General features: G+C 38.4%; 1 protein-coding gene across 5 annotated transcripts in view; it reads right to left on the reverse strand.

The window, feature by feature from the left end:
- The window catches only part of AFF2 (ALF transcription elongation factor 2), a 323,600-nt gene that overhangs the window by 239,664 nt on the left and 62,701 nt on the right, over positions 1 to 21,235 (reverse strand). The window lies entirely within an intron of this gene.

Below are 21,235 nucleotides of genomic sequence, written 5' to 3' on the forward strand. Positions count from 1 at the left end.
GGTTTTGTAGAATCAGGCTGCCGGAAAAGATTTTAGGTTAGTTGATGCCAGGATCAGATAATTCTACGCACAAACACAGAAAAGGATCTAGCACCTCGGTGTAGCAATGGTGAGTGGCACTTATCTGTGTGTCAGCTTGCTTTGTGCACCTGCCAGACCTAGATGACAGGCTGAGAGACCACATTCACTTCTCCCCTGAATAACACTGAAGTACTTTGGTCTCTTGGCTCTGCAAACTACCGCCTGCTCCTCTGAGGGAAGAGATATAATTAAAACCCTGAAGGAGAGGGGAAAATAGCAAAGGAAAGAGGAAAGGAAAAGATGCATACTTCAACTTGCACTGACAACCTCTCATGTGACAAGCATTAAGGGACACTTCTGTGCTTTCAAGCCGCATTTGATTTGTTACGAGGCTTTTGGCTCTGCTTTGTGTCAGTTAATTAGCTCCCGAATTCCAGATGACAATTTGAATAGCAGATTCGGTGCATGCCCTGATGTTATCTGCAGTAAGCACAATCTCCCCGATAGATCCTGGCCGTGCATGCACACATCCACACACAGCCTGTATGTACAGATGCTTACACACAAACACACACATTCCAGCTGTAACAAAGAACACTTAATTCTCCTATCTCGGGTGAGAATGAATTAAATCTCCATAGAGCTCCACTGCACTTGGAAGATAACCAAATATCTACAACTTTTGCCTTTTTAGCTCAGCATGATATTGTATTGAAAGCTTCACACCGAGAGATATAATGAGGAATGAACTGCACAGTGATGAGGCTTTAACAGTGTATAAAGTCACTGATTTCTGAGTGAAACCACAATTACTAATTTGAAGCACCAGCTAATTAAAACCACAGCTATGTATTTAGCCTCTTGTTATACCTACTGCAGTTTATAATTATGAGGACCTCTTTATCTACTCAATTAAAGTTCTTATGATTCAGGCAGGTTGTGTTTGAACCTGCAAGCCCTGTGGAGAGCACAGGAAAGCATATGTCTGTTGCCTGATGACTCCATGTAGCCTTACACTTATACACTTGTTTTTACACAGGCAAGAAAAGAAAAGAAGAAAGACATGCCACAATGAGATTTCTAAATAAAAAATATGAATTAATAATTGGTTTAAGCAATTCAAGACTACTCAGACTTGGATTGAATAAGGCTTGATTATGGCTTGTAAACTGAATGCAAAGCCACCTACATAGGCTGAGCTGAATGACTGCCATCCACATTTTCCTTCTACAAATTAGAAGGCTGACAATATGCCATGTTTTGTTTTATTTAATTTGTTTGTAACACTTCCTGATGTACTGACATCACTTACACCAAGAGCAAGCTCCAGAACAGTGTTATAATCAATGCTGTATTTTTGCATTAGAAGGTTTGTTGGTACTATTTGCTGGTCTCCTGAGGGAGACAGAAGGGGAAATTGTTTTAAGGACAGTCACTTTTCTATTCTACACATGACCACAATGCCAATGTAACACTGTAAATCACAAGCAACCTGTTCACTAAAAGGTGAAGGGGGGAATTCCTTTTGAATCCTAAATCAAGATTATCATCCACAAATATTGGAGTTAGCAAATAGAAGCTGTTTCCTAAACTGGTACCCAAAGATGAGGCCAAGGCTGATTCCATCACTCCCCACAGCTTTGCTGGAGTAGGGGGTGGGGTTAACCCAGAAATAATCCAGCCCAGGAGCAGCAGGAACGCACTATATTTATCCCTGTCATGGGGACATCTTTCCAGAGATTTCTCTGGCAGTTTGACCCACAGACTGTGTGACTCTTCAGCAAGATCAGGGCATGGTGACGTTATAAGCCCAGTCACACGGATCTAGTCTAAGCAAGATTTTATATCCTGCATAAGCAATGTTTGCTATGGAAGCACTCCCATCCCAGCATTCACTTCAGAAAGAATTATTCATGAAAGTTAGAGCTGCATTTTACAGCTTCCCAATGGCTTCCACAGCCTGGGGTTCCAGGGTGAAATCCTGGGCACATTCAAATCAAAAAATCTGGCCACAGAGATCACAGAGTACAGCACATAACATATCTCACCCCTCATGTGATGTTACAGCATTTTGTTATCTAAAAGCCAGCTCAGGTCACAAGCATGCAAAGTATTTAGGAAACCAAGTGAGGCATTATGCCATAGCCTATCTGAGAAAAAGCAGCAAAGACCCAAGGACTACTAAGATATGCTTTATGACATATTACAAAACCACAACTTCAAAAACTATGAAAATAGCACTGGTATAATTCAAAGTGGCATAATCACTTTAAAAGACATTAACTTAAACTAACACAGTGTTTAGAATGTTAACATTAAAAGTTTGAAAATACAGTATTTTCCAACACAACACAGTGAAGTATTTCTCTTTTATTGTGTTTATGAAAGATTTCTATTTCAGGCACCCAAGAGGTGAGTACAAAAGCAGACCTTAAGCCCTAGACCCAAAAAACGTTTACAGACTACAAAACTGTGAGAATCCATGTTACAACACAAACAAAACCTTAAGTAAATTGTTACCTCTGCTTCAATCCAAATCTAACTCTCATATATTCTCTTGTGAGAACAAAACAAAGAAGAAAATTAAAGCTGCATTTTGAACTTCCTACTGACAGAGTCACAGGACGGCTCTAAGTGAACAAAGTATCTATGCAAAAGGAAGTGGTTGTTCATCCTGTCAAGACCATTACTTGGTTTATTTCTCTGCAAATGTACTTTTGCTATGAAAGTGCCTGACACAGAGATGATTGTGGCTACAGGAAGTCAAATATTGTGAGATCATACACAGATTATGATAACAACTTATTTGGGTTCTGTGTAATTCAAAGAGGGATGCTGATTAGATCTTAAGGCTGCAGTGCACTGAGAACCTAATGGGATGCTCTCCAGAAATTCTTACTGCAGACACAATGCAATCTCTGGGACTTATGTTTAATTTTTAGCTTAACTAATGTTCTGTGAAATACAGATATGTGATTAGTGGTGAAGGTGTCAGTGAAAACTATAGTCAGATACTGTGAGGAACATCAGAGTTCAGTCTGTCTCACTTGTATGGGAAATACTTCATGACTCCTCTAAAGCCAGGAGAGCAGGCTATCACAATACTGGCTTTCATAAACATTTTATAAAAGAGATACAGAAGAAAACAGCTGTAAGCCACAATATTCACTATATCCAAGAGGGCAGCTCCCTAGACAGAACTACTACATGAGAATGCAGTTTAAACATGTGAGCTCTATTGTTTTGTTACCACTTATTAGATTAATAATTGTATTTGAATGGGGAAGCCTGTATATAAATCTGAGTAGATCAGGAATGGTGAGCAGTAAGAACAGTACAAGAGCACAGCAGACCACCAACCTACAAACTGCCAGTGTGGTGGATATGGCAGAAAGAATAGCAACTACAACTGCAATGTTGTTTTGGTGTGCTAACATTGGGGCAAAATGCACTTTGAATAACAGCATTGGATATTTACTGCTCTGCAATCAGAGCAGCACAGAACCATTGGGGACAGGGGTGAGCTGCTGCCTGTGACAGGCCAGGTGCTCAGCCTGTGTGAGCCTGCAGGGTGCCAGCAAGGACAGCAGAGCTGCAGCTGCACCCCACTGCAGCCCACGATGGCTGTGGGGGACAATCCAGCCCAGGCCCTGGAGAACAGAGAAGAGGAGGAGGTGGCTGAGGCAGAAGGAGGTTATATCAAGGCAAAAGATAACAGACATACACACAGGTTTTGGACTAGAAGCTAAAAATGTGGATCTGGAGATAAGAGATGAAAGTCAGAGGAGCGCTGGCTACAAAAGAGAACTAGAAGGAGAATAAAATTTGGGGCACTGGAAAGTACAGTGCAGTCATCTCTGGTGAAAGTGAGAGGATGTGGTGCAAAAGATGTGGAGGAAAAAGAAAAAACCTTTTAGGACAGACTGCAACAAAGTAAGAGGTTATAGGGAAGAGTTAAAGGGAGCTGATGAAATGAGACCAACAGCTAAAGGCTGAGCCCTAGCGTTTGGGGTTCATTTTCAAAGTTGTTGTAACTAAAGCCACAGAAGTCTCCGAAAGCACAGAAGACTAGGAAAGAGCCTGAAAGACTGGAGAAGGAGCAGAAGAAAGAAGTCAGACCAGACAAGTTTGAAGGAGTAGTCTCTGTGATATTAAGAAAACGTAGAAGAGAGAAAAATGATCAAACACCTCATGTTGCAGACAAATCACGAATGAGAACAGAACACGGCTCTGTTGATTCAGTCAAAACAACAAGAGCCCAACAGGGAAAGAATCAATAAAAAAGCAGAAGCAGAGAGGCTTTATAGCAGTGACAGAATACATCCATGAGAATAAATGAATGACATTCAAAAAAGCCAGCATTTATCCACAATTTAAGGAAGAAGTAGTTGGTGTTCTCAATAACACGTCTCAATTCACAAAAATGCACACTACATCAAATCAAACATTTCCCTGTACTAGTTCCACCCCCCCCCTCCGCCTTAAAATATCAGATATGCCTAAATGATGAAAGAAGTTCTCAAACTGAAATGTTTGTAATTTGTGGAAGCAAAATATAAACACAAGCATCTAAACTAAGACACAGTGGATATAAAATGATATGAATTAGAGAACTGAAAGTCCTTTCCCAAGGTTGTTGCTTCATAGTTTTTACTTTGCCCACATGTACTCAGGAAGTTGGAGAAGTAAACTCGGAAACTGGGCTTCCTCAAAAACTAACTCATATGCCTGCATGAGGTACAAAACATCCCAAATCAAAACCCACTCAGAGTTTATTTAACTTACAGGAGAAATCCAGCTCAGGTCAATGAGGATTTCCCCCCCACTTCAAATACATCCTTGATTTTCTACACCTGTGCAATTCTTCAATGTGACTTAAAAGCACAAGGCAAAAAGCATTTCACCTGGCAATCAAACTAGGTGAAAGGCTGCTTCTAACAAATACATTACAATTGGAATTCTCCTCTACATAACTCCACTGATTTCATGTAAAAGCAGAGTACCACCACAGCTCTGTACAAAGGAAGAACTGCCTTCCTTCATCTATGCAGATTCTCCCAGTATAAACAGTGGTATTTTAATGCATTTATTCCAAATGAAAAAAAAAGAAAAAGCAGCCCCAGGTCTTAAATTTCATAGCAGGTCATACAATGTATTAAGTAAATGAGAGGAATTTCAAAATCTGATATTTAGGCAGAAATATGGCCAACTTAATGTATCTTCCCTGCTGATCTGAAGCCTTTGTTTCACTAATGATAAACAATATAAGCACTACCACACTTAAAATAGCAAAATTCTTCTTCCTCTGTTTATCACCACTGAGCTTACATCTTTGTCCTGGTAATTTTCCTACTTGACAGAGACAAACCAAGACATAGCAAAAATAGCTTTACAAGTTCTTAGAGTTTTTCATATTTAATGTTTAATTTAATGTTGTCTTCCTTTTCATAGTATGAATAGTTACTGAGAATATCTAGTACAGAACATATCTATCAGTGCACTTCAAGATAAATGATTTATTTTAAAATATAGAATATTCTGTCTTTGATGTTCAACAGTTCTGCAGAGAAACACTTGAGATGGTCACTGGTTATCTATCCACATGAGCTAAATCTCTTCACAATTTGCATTAAAAACAACACCATTCCTGTAGCAGATTTAATAGAGAATACAGAAGATTAAAGCCTCCAAAGAAAATAATGCCCAAGAGACCCCTGGGTGAATTATGGAAATGTAAGCTAAGGGTTTGGCTAGTATTTGACATATTCCTCACTCTTTTTAGTTATTCCCACACATACCAAGCACCTAGAAAATGTTATTTTTACTTCAGTTTTCTCCTTTTTTTAGTCCTATGCAGCCCTAAACCTTTCCTGATCATGAATTTGGAAGGAACAATTCTGGGGGAATGGATGGCAGAGATAAGCTCCTGGATAGTAAGCATATAAAGAATAGATGAGGTTTCAAAGGGGAGCATTTATTGTTTCCTGTATCATAGCACATTGTCTTTCAATATGATTAGTTATCAGTCTGAGTTATCAAAAAGTGGGATGAAATAAAGCGCTTACGCAGTTATGCTTCATTGATGTCAGCTAGGGGAGCATGAAAATCTCCATGAAGTTGGGTAATTGATGTGTAAATCAGAGCTCAATCACTCTGTAATAGAAATGGTCCCACTGAAAGTAGGGTTGTTGAACAGCATTGCAGAGGGGTGGGGAAGAAAAGAGAAATAGAGTCAAGACTTATTTATTAAAAAATATAATAACTGGCAATTTACACAATTTTCCCTTCAAAGAAGAAGTGCTGTCAGAGACATTTAAATGCAAGCGCAGATCACTATATTTGGGTACCCTTATTCGGCAATAATTAACTGTTTCTGTTTTATTAAAATGCTTGGGGACACTGTTATGGATATTTAAAAAGCAAATTAAATGAACACATTCATCCTTTGAAAGGCAACACGTGTAAATGACATCAGCAATTGTAATTTGCTTAACAATGTGTGTTCAAGGTATGTTTTGGAGTCCTATTACAGTCTTCCTGTCAGTTCAAATTTGCAGTATGAGAAACAAAAGCAAAACTGAAAGAAAAGAGGGGGAAAATGAGCCTAAAGAGAAAAATGGTTATAACCACATCTTCAGAAGGACATAAAAGACAGTCATTAGAACATCAGTCACATAAAACAGTTTTCCAACATGTGGAATTTATAAAAGTAAACATCTGATTCATAAAGAAAAGAGCTGGCTAAGATAATGTTATGTAATTTTGTATTGTAATTTTTCTTGTAATTTTTTTCTTTAAATAAATGAATGCACATTAAAGTGTTGATATCAACCTCCCAAAACACCTGGAATCCAGTATTCTAGTTATGACTTGCAATAAACCACTGATAAACTCTAACAAACTTACATAAATGAGAAATTAAAGAGCATTTTTGGCATCAAATGAATTACATTCAGGACACCAGAGCTCGATTAGGAAGCTTTATTAGATGGGCAATGTGCTGTGACTCTAAGGGGACTGATTATTACAAGGGGGTTGAATAGGAAAAGAGGTTCAACCTCAACTCTCAATTTCATTGCCTGAGTTTAACAGAATATAACATATTTCTAAATGGTTTTTGGTTTGGTGTTTTGTTGTTGGGGTGTTTTTTTTGTTTTTTTATTTTTAATTTTGATCTGTCCCAGGATTTGATGTTTTTACAAAATTCACTGAAGGCAATGAAGCCATGAAGGCTTTGCCAAAGCCTGTACTGTGCTTGGGAGACACCTCTCAATGACTTCCTCACTGCCATCTTACTTCATATCCCACCAGCACTCTGTGTATTAAACAGAGTTATGTTTAGTTGCTGTGCATTATTCTTCATACACATTAATACTAAATGTGGCATAGTACTGCTACAAAGAGTATATTTTACAGATATTACTCCCAGGACATAACACTAATTTGAATCAATAAAAACCTTCTGACAGTGCTTGTTACAGTCTGTTTTTCCCTCACCTGAACACCTCAAATTGTGATACATTCCTTGGAAATGTCCACTTATTTTTGTACATGTACCATTATCAAAGATTAAAATGCATTTCAAAGCATAGAAACTCAAAATCTTTAACCTATCACTCAATATGTACAGATTGAATAAGCCACCTAAGCCAAAAACCATTTTGAAACTCTAGTTTTGTCTTTATCTTTTCTCATTATTACATTTTTTTTTTTTATTACTGCCATTCAAAACTTCCAGGGAACCTGTAGGGTGCTTCCTTAAAAGTGAGTCCATATTTTTGTATTTGCTTGAAACTTTGGCAATGATCTGCAAGAGATGGCAGAATAGATAGAAATAAATTTTGTCTTTTATAAGGGTCACAAAGCAACCCCTGATTAACACAAACTTTGGGTACAGATGAATCAGCAGAATCAACTGCTTGGGTATTTTATTGCAGAAATGCTTCTGTGTGCTCCTACAGCTCTAATAAATGCATTCATTTACTAACAGGCACCTCTGCTCCCTTGAGCATCTTCACATGCTGTGCAGCTCTTTAACCACATGTTCTTAAACTTAACATGTGCTGAAGAATACCACCACAGGAAAATTGAGAATTCAGTAGGATGACTATTTCATTCATCACTTTTAGACTGAGGGAGAAGTTCACTCAGGTCTCAGTGTGCAGTGCACACATACAGGCTGATTCAGACTCCAGTGCACAAAAAAAAAGTACTGTAAGCCTAATAGAATTTAATTGTTTGTTATTTAGGACATTGTCTGGCTAAAGGAATTATCATTTACATAAATTATTCTTCCCTCAATTGAAATCCTATAAAATTGCCTCCATGTGTTTTGGTAGAACCAGAGGAAAGGACAGAGATGATCAAATAAATGCAAGGTGCTCTCAATTTAAATTTAAGTTCAGCTGTATCCCCTTTTCAATGCTGTTGTGAAATATATTGCTCATCTTGGGCACTACCAAGTTGCAGGAGATCCAATGACGTTGTAGCTTTGTAGGGCCTAGTGCTCATCAGGATCCAAAGCAGCTCGAACATTCCAAACTCCAAATTTTCAGCCTTCTTCCACCAGACCTTAAAAAGCCTCACAGAAACAAAGTACCTGTTACACACAGCTTAGAAGATAATAATAATATTTTGTGCTTATCTTTCCTAACTATATTCAGAGTCAGCAGGTCAATGGATTATCATCATCCTTGGCTTCTAGTGAGGAAGATAATCTGTAACAAATACTGTTCATGCCTTCAGCAAACATATAATGTTTATTCCTCATTTATAAACACAGCATAAAGTCTGACAAAATAATTTAACCAAACCAGCACAAAGTTCATCAGCATTGCTGAGGTTTATATCCTCTCTAAGGGCATAGTTCAACTTCAACTGATGCTACTGGCAATTTTCCCAGTGAATTCAATGAGGGCTGGATGGGACCAAGCCATTTAATAATGACAAAAAAGCCAGGTCTCAAAACACAGCCAGCTCTAAGCAGCAACTTCTTGGGATAAACTAGAATTTCTGTTATATTCCTCATGCTAAAAAGATTTTTTTTAATCCAATGTCAAGACTTTAAAACTCCTAAGTACAAATCAGCACATACCAGAGCTACAGAACTTCTGTGGTCATTACTTAAAACTGATAGTGACTGCAGAGATTTTCTGGTTGACAAAGGTAAATAAACAAAATGTACAAATACCTTAAAAAAACCCAAAAAACCCAGAAATCAAGTGAGATACCAAATAAGTTTCCTAATCTACCACATAGGCCATTATCACCTTGAGCCAAAGACCACTTATATATACATACACAAATTTATTTTGTTTTAGTGGTGTCATAGATTGTACTCATGAAACCTCAACCAGCTGACTGGGGAATAATCAAATTTGCCTCTATACCACAATGAGCACTGACACAGACACACACACCAGGCAGCAGATCACACACCCTGTCACAGAGAAAAAGCAAACCAAATGTAACCTTCTCCCTGAAAAAAACAACACCTTTAAATTTAACTCAACAAGGGAATGCTGTGCAATTAGGGATATGGCATGTAGGTGTTACACAGGTTTGAAATATGCTCTGGGACTTGAAAGCTAAAAATGAGCACATAATATTGTAAAATATTTCTTCATACAGAGTAAAATCATAACAAAAATGTTATTTAGACTGGCTAAAACTACAAACTCATGCCTGAAATTACTTGAATTTTTAAGGTGGGTGTGATGCAAATGATTATCCCAGTGCTGCAGTTCCCCAGAGCCAAACAGAAATTATATCTGTCTCTGCAATTATGTTTTGAATGTGTTTGAAACCCCACATGTATAACTGACTTCATGAATGACTGAAATATCACAATGCAAAAAACAAGGCCACTTAAGGTCAGACTCCCAGGAGGAAGTGAGACCAAAGGGCTGTGTGACCCATGGTGCCTCTGACAACAGGCACCAGGCCCAGGGCACAGCAGTCTCTACAATAGTGCCACTGCCCTGACAAAGTCTGGGCACATGAAGCTGTGTGTTGAGTACAAAGGAGCAGGTGTGTTTATATTTAGCACCTCCAGAAGACTTCTCCAAAAAATGCTTTCAAACAGAATAGGCTATGGCAAGGAGCTGCCCAATTCATCTGAAAATCACTGCCCTAACTCAAAGGAAATTTGTTGCTCACATCAGGTCCAAAACGATAATTGATTAAAAAAGATTCCATTATACTGAACACGTGAGAAGAGAACTCACAGGTATTTCTGAGGCACTGACACTTACTACAGGCAAACAGAGAGGAAGCTCCTTGCTCTTTAGTCTCTGCAGAACCTCAGGTGCACATTCCACAGCACTAATGATACCCTGCACTTTTAAGACCAGACACATGGGTTACTGCATCCTGAATAACAGTTATTTGCACTCCAAAAACCTATTTCTGTCCCTTCTGCTGTCAATCAGCAAATGAGTATCACTTATTTTCACAACATGAACACAATGTGATACTTAACAAAAGTGCATCCTTTTTTAATTCCCTACCATCAACCATTTGTCTAATAGAAATATTATACTATGTAACATGCACAGATTAAAATGAAATGTAAGTTGAATCATATTCATTGGAGGCTGGCCAACTTCAGCACATTTTAGTATTTAATAATAAAACAGTCTAGTGTAAAAATATGTAAACTAGCTTCCATCCTGCTTTAATATTCACTTAACATGAGAAGAAAGGGAATGCAATTTTGTTTAAATATTAAACATTACATTTCTTCTTTTGATTATTAAAGTATTATTAAAGTTAAATGAAAATGTGTTTGCAACCTCCTTCCTCTGAAGTCCTACAGGTCACTGTCACCAGTAATATTTTGTCCCTCTAGCTGGCTTCTTTGGGGATCTTAAAGCACTTTAGGAACCAGATCAAGCCATGCCCAATTACACCTCTGGGATGGAGCAACTACTGTCAAGCAAAACAAGCGAGGGAATGAAAGTTTAAGCGAGGTGATGACAGTCATTCAAGAAGAGATGGCTAAGGAAAGAAAACTGAGGAGTCCCAGCTCCCAGACATTAAACATTACCCTAAGACCAGCTGTAACTTGCAACCCTTCATCCACCTCTGAGCTCTGAGATGACAACCACAAGTTGAAATTTAAGACTATCTAACACCACCACATAGCAAGGAGGAATTATCTTTATGTGCCTTTCCAGAACACTGGGTCATACACCGTGAGACAAGTTTTCTCCTGCTGAATGTCACTGGGAGAGGTCAGAAAGGATGTTCTTATTACATTTGCTGGAAGGATGGAGTATATCAAATGATTTAATTTTGTGTAGTGCCCCACTTACTTTGACAAACTGATACTGCACAGGGCATAATGTCATTAGGTGATTAAAGCACAAGAGCACTCAGCTTCCCACCTTCTTTCATAACAAGAGCCTGTGAGAGCTGTTAGAGCAGGCTCAGCACCAGCAAAGTTGTGGTGTGGAGGCAACACAGACCCAGGACCACAGAACACCAAACTCCTCCTGTCAGCAGGAACTCCCACCCTGGCAGTGACCAGGAATAAGCTTTGTTGTCCTGCTGAGAGATCCCACCTTCCCCTTGGGCCCTTGCAGCTCTTTCAGCCCTGGCAAGACCCAAACCCAAGTGTGACCCTGAAGCATCCTACACCCAGCCCTCTGATCTCCACAGCAAAAGGACAGCAAAGTATTGACAGCAAAGTGACAAGACATGGACAAAGTAAGGATATGATGTGCTTCACTTTTCAGCCGGCACTCCTTTGAAAATAACAAATGTTGAGTTCCCCTCATTATGCCAAATGTATTAAAACCTCAGAACCCACTGTAAGAAATGTGTGTTTTGTCACACACACACTTTAAATTTATGTTTTCTTTCATACAAATATCTAATGGGGTTTGAATAAAATAAAATCTGCACATTGCCATGTGGAAATTAATTTTAAAGAACTGTTTGTCAATTTAATTTCACTGATAGTAACAGACAGATTTATGAAGCAATTAACTAAATATTTGTTTTTTTCACATTTCAATTCATTATAGTAAATTACCAATTTTCCACTTGAAAGTCTTGCACTGCTACACTGAAAGCCTAAAAAAACAAGTGTGTATTTCTCTTGGGCTAGGAAGGATTCTCTCATTTTCACAGTGTGGATTATTCTCCTCACATTAACTCAATATACTGTATATGTAATTCAACCCCTCTCATTTCTATATTACCACAGAACCTGTCATTCTTTAAATGCCAGTTTCAAGCAACCAGACATAAATAAAGAATAATTACAGCTCTAAAGCCAGTGTTACATCTGCTCAAGAAAACAATCCTAGAGAGTGGATTTTATAGCCACATAATACCCACCTATGGTTCAGACAATCCCAGAGACAAAACCAGGGCTGCTGACAGGTCCAGCCTGACCCTGAGCTCTGATGCCAACATCAGACCACGAGCCCTGACAGAGCCAAGGGAAGGAGCAGAGTGAACCGAGCCCAACGTGACATTAAACACCAAGTAAAAAGTTCACCCTTTCCTCTAAGGGTATGTATAGCCCCATTTCACACCTAATTTTACTTATTTCAGTGATTTAAACATCTGAATTAATGATTTCAGCTTCAAGGAGGTCATCTGGCCATGGCCGTGTGGGTCTCTTTACCATTGCTGGCCAGATATTAAACACATTAAGGAGCTAGTCATAAGACAGAACTACAGCTCTATGTTCTTTTAACTGGTATTGTACCAAATTAATATCAGGAGGATTATACTCTATAAATATAAAAACATCAACTCATATGGCTATTGGATTCTTTTCTCTCTGTGTTAGTCTGAACAGAAATAGCCTTGGTCCCTCCATATCTCAGCTGCCCTTATGGAGAGCAGATGTGTCAATTCTTACTGATCTCATGGGTTTCTCTCAGGTCAGCTCATCAAGGATAAACCCTCTTGAGGAAACTCTACCTACTACATTCCTCAATTCTGCACAGATTTTGGTTAAGTATTTCCCTGAATAAAACATAGCTTACTTTTTAAAAATCATCCTGTTAATTCACTGGATTACAACACAATCACATCAGAGTATTAGTCTAAATAGGATTTTGTAGTCAGATCTGATCTAGAAGATTTAACATTTTACAGGCCTCCATCTCATAATGCTGACAGAAATCATCAGGCAAAGAGAGAAACTGGGACTGCATGTCACACCAAACAGTGGAAACCAACCCTGGAAACTATCAGATAAATTCCCCTGGTTTTTTCCATTGTTAATATTTACATATTTGGCAACAAAGGCTCTCCTGACAGCTACTAGTTCAAAACAATATGCAAACACCAGTTAAGCAGTTAATTGCCATTAGTAACATGCATTGAGAAACTGAGGCATGGAGAAATTAAAGGACTTGTTCATGGCCACAAAACGCATCAATGGCAGCAGCAGGACTGGAACCACTTCCCATTGCCCATGTCTTAGTCCTGGTATTTAATCTCCCTTTTCAATGATAAGGAGCCACTATCACAGCATCTCTATTTGCAATACCTGCCAGAAAACATACCCCCTGCTTTTCATGTTGCAAGGGTTTCAGCATAAACTTAATGTTACCATAAATATTCTGTTTATAGTGGTTTTCACATTTTAGTTGCATTATCACTGACATGAAAGTAACACTTCAATTTTAGCACTCAGGAGGCTAATAAATATCAAATTAATGAAATACTAACAAATGCAAAATACTCCAAGTGGCTAGTAGAGAGGCATTAATTCTTGATAAATGGTCCATACATTATTATTATTTGTCAAGTTTTTAAGTACTGCTTAGTATGTCATCAATCTGCCAGGTTAAACAGATGAAATAAGAATCAGCACAGTATTTGAGCATCATTAAAAACACAGAGAACAAATTGGAAATGCTCTTTATCTTTTTCACTTAAAAAAAAGGAACAATCAAAAATATTAAAAAGTAAAAAGATCAGTAAATCAGGGACCTGAGTACAGGGCATTTTCTGGAGACTAATGATAGGCTGGGATAGATGGCCCTCACTTCTACTTTAGGTTATCAACTCCTCCCACACAATCATTAATTCCCCAGGAAATGCCTTTTGCTTCAATAACTTTTGCTTAAATAGATCACCAGTGAGAGGAAAAAAGTCATGCCACTAGAAATGAACTACTGTAGAGTCTCTGAGCTGCACCTGCCATAATTTGCACATAAAGATTTTACAGGTGACTTGCAAAGGCCATTTTAATTGTATTTCCTACTCCTCTTTCTTACCCGTAGCACAATAATAAAAGCAGCCAGTGGGCAGATTTGTGATGCTCACTCTAAGTTTGCTGAGAATGCCTGGAAATGTTCAGATGCTTTCGTTGAGCTCTCATCCATTAAAAGGTGCAGGATACAGAGCCTTAATTAAGAGCTTCTAACAGTGGCTATTTCTGATAGATGAAACAACATTAGGCCCCTTAACTGGAAGGGAGGAGAAAGATGGGAGAGAAAGAGAAAATAAGGTTTCAAACCCTACTTGAATAGCAAAACAACTCCTAAAAGAGCATAGTAACAACTCCTTAATCTGTTTGCAAGACACGTTTAATACCAGGATGCTGTGGAGAGCCCCTGCATCACTCAAGTTTCATTATCATTACAAAATATAGCAGAATGCCTTACTCACAAGTTTATTATCATAAATAATTAAAACAAAACTATCCTTATGGTACAAAATAAATGAACAAAGTACATTATAGGGTGCATTTGTTCTGTGTTTTATAGCTGTTTCCTGGCTCCCTACATCAGAAAATTCTCGAATTTGCAATCACTCTCCTGCTCATTAGTCCAAATCAGGAAAATTTTACTGCAGGTGGCTCAAATGACTTGTTCTGTCAAAAACAGGACCATAAGTGCTCTCCACTAGTTGCATATGCAACATACTTTTTTTGTGATAAATCAGAGTATGTGATATGCAAAATGTTAAAAGAAAATCAAAGCCTAGGATTGATGGCTGGGAAAAAAGAAAGAAAAGAGAGAAAAAGAAATTCTACCTCTAAAATGGACTGTCTGATTTCTAATTACAAAAATGTGCTAAGGTACAGATGACATTATTAAATCTTTGCAATACTCACGCTAACAGTTTTTTCTCATAAGCTTGAAAGTGTTGGGCAGACTCGTGATCTTTGAAGTTTTGCTTTGTTCCTTTGACTTATTTTATGCAGGTCAAAGATCACCATGGCTGCACATATCTGTCACTGAAGGATAATAACACCACAACTCAGTTTGGAATCAGGCTGGGCTGGCATGTTAAACCAGCAACAGACACATCAATCTTGTGCTCCTGAAGACTGCGAGTTCAGCACCAGGAGAACCTCAACAAATGATAGTTACTGGTTTCTGCATCTTGATGCACCAGGTTAAGTCTCTCTTCTTTTAAGCAGTCTGTGCTCACGGACAAGCAAAACATGCCAGGAAAGCAAATTATCCTGCTAATCCAGCAAACACTGACAGAATCCTACTGGAGAGCAGCAGGATTGCAGAGAAGCATGCAGAGACCTATGGCAGCAAAAAAGAGCTTCCCAGGGAAGACTGAGAAAACAGAACAGTCATCAGCAGTTGGGTAATAATCATAATTTGTGAGAACTGGAAATAGTATTATTATTTGTGCAGTAGTATACAACATGAAATGCTGGAGCTTCCCTGCTGTCTGCCAAGTAACTGATTAGCACCAGCAAACAGGCAGGTCAGAATATAATCCCTCACTCAGCAACTGGAAGTAAATTTTCTAATCTATTACTTGACCATGATAAAGAGCAGAATAGTTTTTATTTTTACCTAAGAATCCAGGATGCAATATGAATAATATAATGCATTTACCTGCCAGTCCTTTGCACACATCAAGTCCTGGTACCTAATGAAATTCCACTCTCTATTTTTCACTTACACTTACAAATAAATGAGATCAATACATGCCTGCAAAAAAATGCAGCCATAGCCTTGGCCCACAATGAAACTTGCCTGCCATGCTAAAGAAAAGAATTTTATACATTAAGACAATGGCATTTCTTAGTCCAAAAAGCAAGGGGAGGAGAGGTGATGTTCAATGTTCATGCCTCCACTGGTCACACAAGGGTTGGTGTAAAACACCCAAGAGGATGCCTTTGCTGAGGGTTTTTTGGTTGAACTGAGCCAGATTTCTGAGCAGGTATATATGTGTAGATGTGTTTACACTGCACCAGTTCCTTAAGAGCCCTCACCTTACACTTCACATTTCCCACCACAAGGGCTACCAGAGAGGAAATCTAGAAGAAACAGATCATGTAAAGATCATACATGCAAGTGCTTGAGAAACCCAGGAGGCAAATAGGGACCTTTTGTATTGGAACTGGTATGGCATTTTTAAACAAGGAGAGGAAAAGTGGCTCAAAGTTCAAGCAATGAGTGTAATGGGCTACAACTTCCTCATACAACATAAGAATTGAAATGGCAAAAATGGCAAGAATATACTTGCTTCCACTTCCATGGGTCACCATCTCCTCCAGGTGCCGAGAGACAAGTATCACATTCCACTGTGCAGTTTCTATTCTTTCTATCTCAGGCACACCAGAACATTTTTGTGGATAAACTATCCCTCTTTTGTGCATCAGAACCAAATCCCTCAAAAATGAAGCGGGAGGTCTTGTTGACCTCAGCAAACCTCACAACAGGCCCTACTGTAGTAGAAGGATGACTTTATTTTGCAGAGACAGTACATATCAAAATCACATCAAAAACATACTGCAACACAGAAGAATAAATGATTTTTAATCAAACACAGCCAGTTATGTATTACTTTCTTTGCAGAGATATTTCCACTGAATCACTGTTGAGAAGGGAGGGGAGGGGAATCTCTTTGCACACAAAACTCCCATGTACTACTATTCCCTTGGGAAATTCTGCACGGAGAAGTACTCTAGGGAGCCAGCTACAGCTGTGTAACAGAGGAGAAATAGCAAATACAGCTTCCTATTTACAATAAAAAATTTTGCACTTAAAATGCAGAACTAGTAAGAGAGAAAAATATGATTAATACATGTAGGACTTTTTTTTTAATGGGAAACTCAGAACTGAGCCATCACCAGCTACTCTGTAACCACAGCACATAACAGTTGAAATTGTAACTGATGCTGCAGAAACTAAACAAAAAAAAATAGAATTAAGAATTGAGAAATAACACTGACATTATTAAAGCCAGTTTGATGCCACTAATAGAGCTGACCTCAGAATCGAATAAGCTGCTGGTATGTTGAGGCAGAAGATGAAATACCCTTCAGGAGTTTAAATTCCAATCCTAGCTTAGGAGTTTCTCTTAATATCAAAGTAGCTTCTTAGGAAAGCAAATGAAGTACATTACCTCTGGTAACAGTAACCATTTACTCCTTGAAAAGCCTTGAGAGAGCTCTCACGCAGGATAGCCTATGTTTTATTAAATCCTTTTGCATAGTTTTATTTTCAGGTCATATAATCTGAAGGACAAAGTATTCACTTCAACTTTTTTAAGTATTCTGTTTTTATCAAGGATTAGTTTTTCTGATTCTTCAATAATTCAAGCTTCATCCTAACTATGTACCATGTTTAAATGTGAGCAGCATTAAATCAGAACACAATCACACCATACTTCCATTGAATCCCAAATGTTCAGCACAAACAAACCACAAACAAACAAATTATTCACATTTGTTGTTTACACTGATGAAACATTATTATTTAAAATTATTTAATTGCATGGCATGAGAACATGGCTAAATCTGCCTATAGGCAGTTATTTTTCTATTTAGAAAATGTGAATCAGAAAGAGGGAATTGGATATTACCTCAACTCACTGGTTTACAGTTATATCAAATAATATATTATTGCTTGGTACAATACTGGTGCCTTAAAGTTGTACAGAAAAGTCCTACTAATAAACCAGCTAAGCTGTGCATAGATGCTTTATTTTACAAAAGCAGCTAGGGCATCTCTTAAATATATTTAAAGTGAAATAAAGTATATATTATTTTAAAATAACCCTGAAAAGAATTTAAACCATGGAATCATCAAGATGTTTTTTTATTGGGAACTTCTCACGGTCATTTTAATATTAATTTTGGCATTATATAGAGCACAGAAACTTTACCCCAGACATCAGAGGACATGAGACCTGATGCACACAGTTCAAAACTGGAGTGTGATGGCAAATATGCATGACTGAGGCACCAAGAAGGAGAAGCAAGTACAGTTTAGCTTGAGTTTCTGCTAATGACTGAGAAGACAGGGCTGCTTAGAAAAGCCATGCTTGACAGAGAGGCACGGATTGCCCTCCATTTGCCAGGTGAAACATGCTGCTTTGTTTTCCTTCCTCGTCATCATGTACCTCTCAATCTTCTCAATAGGACTGAACAATTCCTTATACCAAACTGCTCAGTCAAACAAAAGTGGGCCTCCCCTGCTTAGCTGGTTTATTCCCCACCTCCTCTAACACTTGGAAAGGATTCAGACAAGAGCTACAAGAGCGATTAGAGCGCCTGGAAAAACTTGCCTTACAAGGAGAGACTACAGCTAGGTCTATTTGGTTCATAAAGGAGAAGGTTAAGAGGCAACCTGATCACAGACTATGAATACTTACACAGGAAAGAGATTGCAGAGAGCAGATGGGTATTTAATCTAGCAGAAAAGGGTGTAACCAGATCCAGTGCTTGGAAGCTGAAGCCAGTCAAATTCAAACTAGTTTATGCAGCATCCATTTTCAGTGATAACAAAATAATAACCGTTTTAAGAACTTAACTAAAAAGCAGGGAATTCACAACCATGTGCAGTTTTTAAACAGGCATTGGAAACCTTTCTTAAAGGTACATTACAGCACAGAGGGTTTGGCTCAGGCCCTGGTAGGAGGGATGAAATGAAACCTCAAGCTAAGTAGCCCCAAGGATGCACTCCTGGCCTGAGCTGCAGAGAAACTCAGACCTGTTTATAAATGGCCTCATTCACATCACAGGAACACAACAAAACCACAGGACCAGAAGTTTCCAGCATGCCTTCACAGTGACATTCACAAACGTGTGCACAGGAAGATGCTGAAGTTCTAAGCCATGATACAGAAAGAAATTTGGAAAGGATTTTAGCTTAAAAAAAAACCAGAAAACAGACCAAAAACCATATAAAACAATCTAGCACACACAAAAGATACAATGTGATGCACTTGAATCTATGACTGTCATATTAATCCATAAAACAGTAGTAATTCACATAAGAATAATATAATTCACCAAAATATAGATTGGGCCATTCCATTCCCCCAGGTAGTCCCTTCTGCAAAAGCAGCAGCAGGCACCCACCTGCAACTGGGCCACAGTGCTGGTACATGAGGCCCAGTGGAAAAGCTTTGCACAGCACCACATCTTCCTCAGTAAGGCCTAGAAAGACTTGTTTCAGGCAGCCATGCAAGAGTTAAATATTCCTGAGTTGCTAGAAAAAATACCATCAAACCAGTTTATATCTTACCATATTTCCGCTCCATTCAAACTGTACTATGCTGCATACCATTTCATCACTTCACAATGCCACAAACTACCTTTTAATGCAAAACAAAGCTTTTCAATGTAAAGCCCCATATTGTAATCCAGAAGAACTTTCCTTATCTATTTCGACAGCAAATCTTTAGTGGCAACCACATGTTATTGTGTTTTAGGGATTGAGACTTTTGTATGAACATGCTGATTGTCTCCTTGAGACATATATAATCAGCATTTTGTGCCAAGAAACACTTAAGCCAACAGAGACTTATACCATTCAGAAATGCTGTTGGAATTGAAAATGTATATTTTGGCTTATTTCCTTAAGCCTGCGATAGCAGGAATTTCTTAGGGATTTTTTATGATTTTATTTTAACTTCATTCTCTCCTCAAACTCTCTGAGACTGAACAAAAAGTCAAAACACATGTTCTGATAGAAGGGAGCTATGCCAGGAAAATAATTCATTCTGATACACCAGTGCTACCTAATACAGATCCCTCCTGGCACAGGGACATCCACCTCGGAAACTCTTTGGTCACCTCTGCCCGTGGCTGCAGAGCTGTGCCTATACTCACTCTCAGGCAGCTGTGAAAGGGGAAAAGGAGCACACTTTTTTAGATAAGTGAGTGGGTATGAATCTTATCCAGGAACAGAGCAAACACCAAAGCAAACAAGTGTCTATTTGTGTGTTTCAGCAGCTCCCGAATGTCAGTTAACGGCTCGGAGGAGTTGCAGGAGTAGCGTGTTCAGTATTCAGAGAGCATCCACCACATTTGCTGCAACAGATATTTTTAACTCCCATTTGCTCCATATGTAGAATGTGCAAATACACAAAAGAATGTCTTAATTGGTCCTGCTTTATATAAATGAATAATGGGCTAAATGGGTTGAAGTGAATGTCATATTTATCTCTCCACTGAGGAAAGACATGATGATTCAGAAACAGTGAAGCCAAGAGGATTCAGAGCTGTACTCACAAGTGGAATATATATCTCCTGTCAATACATTATGTATTCCATTTCTACTACAGCCCCCTAAAGGCACAAATAGAAAAAGAGAAGCAAAATCTAAATGTTTCATTTCTGCTCAACATATATTCATGGATGTGAGAGGTTTTTATACTTGCTTTCAGGACTTAGGAATCAAATCTCTGGAGCTCTTTATTTTACTGAGTTTTTGTAAATACTAAACTCTCCAGTGTTAGTTTCATCATTTGATATTACCACTGCCAAAAGACATTTTATATTCCTAGGAAGCAAGGCACAAGTAACAAAAAAGAGACCTGAACTTGCCCTGGCACACTTGTGCAATCCCACCCAAGCTAACAGCTCTAGTCTGCAGCTGCAGCACCTTCCAGTTAAGCAGAGACACTTCCTACCAGGCACTGGAAAGCAGGTCAGGAAAACAAAAATCTTTAAAGATTTGGGGTTTTTTTTTTCCTGCTTACAAGTTTCCACATAGAACTACTGATTTAAAAATCTATGTAAAGAGCAGATGCATTTTATATCCTCCTCTTAAAAATGCAAGCATCACCAAAGAGCTCCAAGAAAAATAAAAAGCATGGTGTGCATGACTGTGCTGATATTTTGATTCTGATGATTTTGAAAACTGATATTTTCATGTCCTGCCACTCTGGTTGGATTTAATAATTATACTGAGCAGAAAGCAAGTCTCCTCTGCACTCACCCCGCCAAGCAGGGAATCACTTTTAGGGCTGCTGGAAAAGT

Source organism: Melospiza georgiana, chromosome 12 (assembly GCF_028018845.1).
Source record: "Melospiza georgiana isolate bMelGeo1 chromosome 12, bMelGeo1.pri, whole genome shotgun sequence".
NCBI lineage: Eukaryota > Metazoa > Chordata > Aves > Passeriformes > Passerellidae > Melospiza > Melospiza georgiana.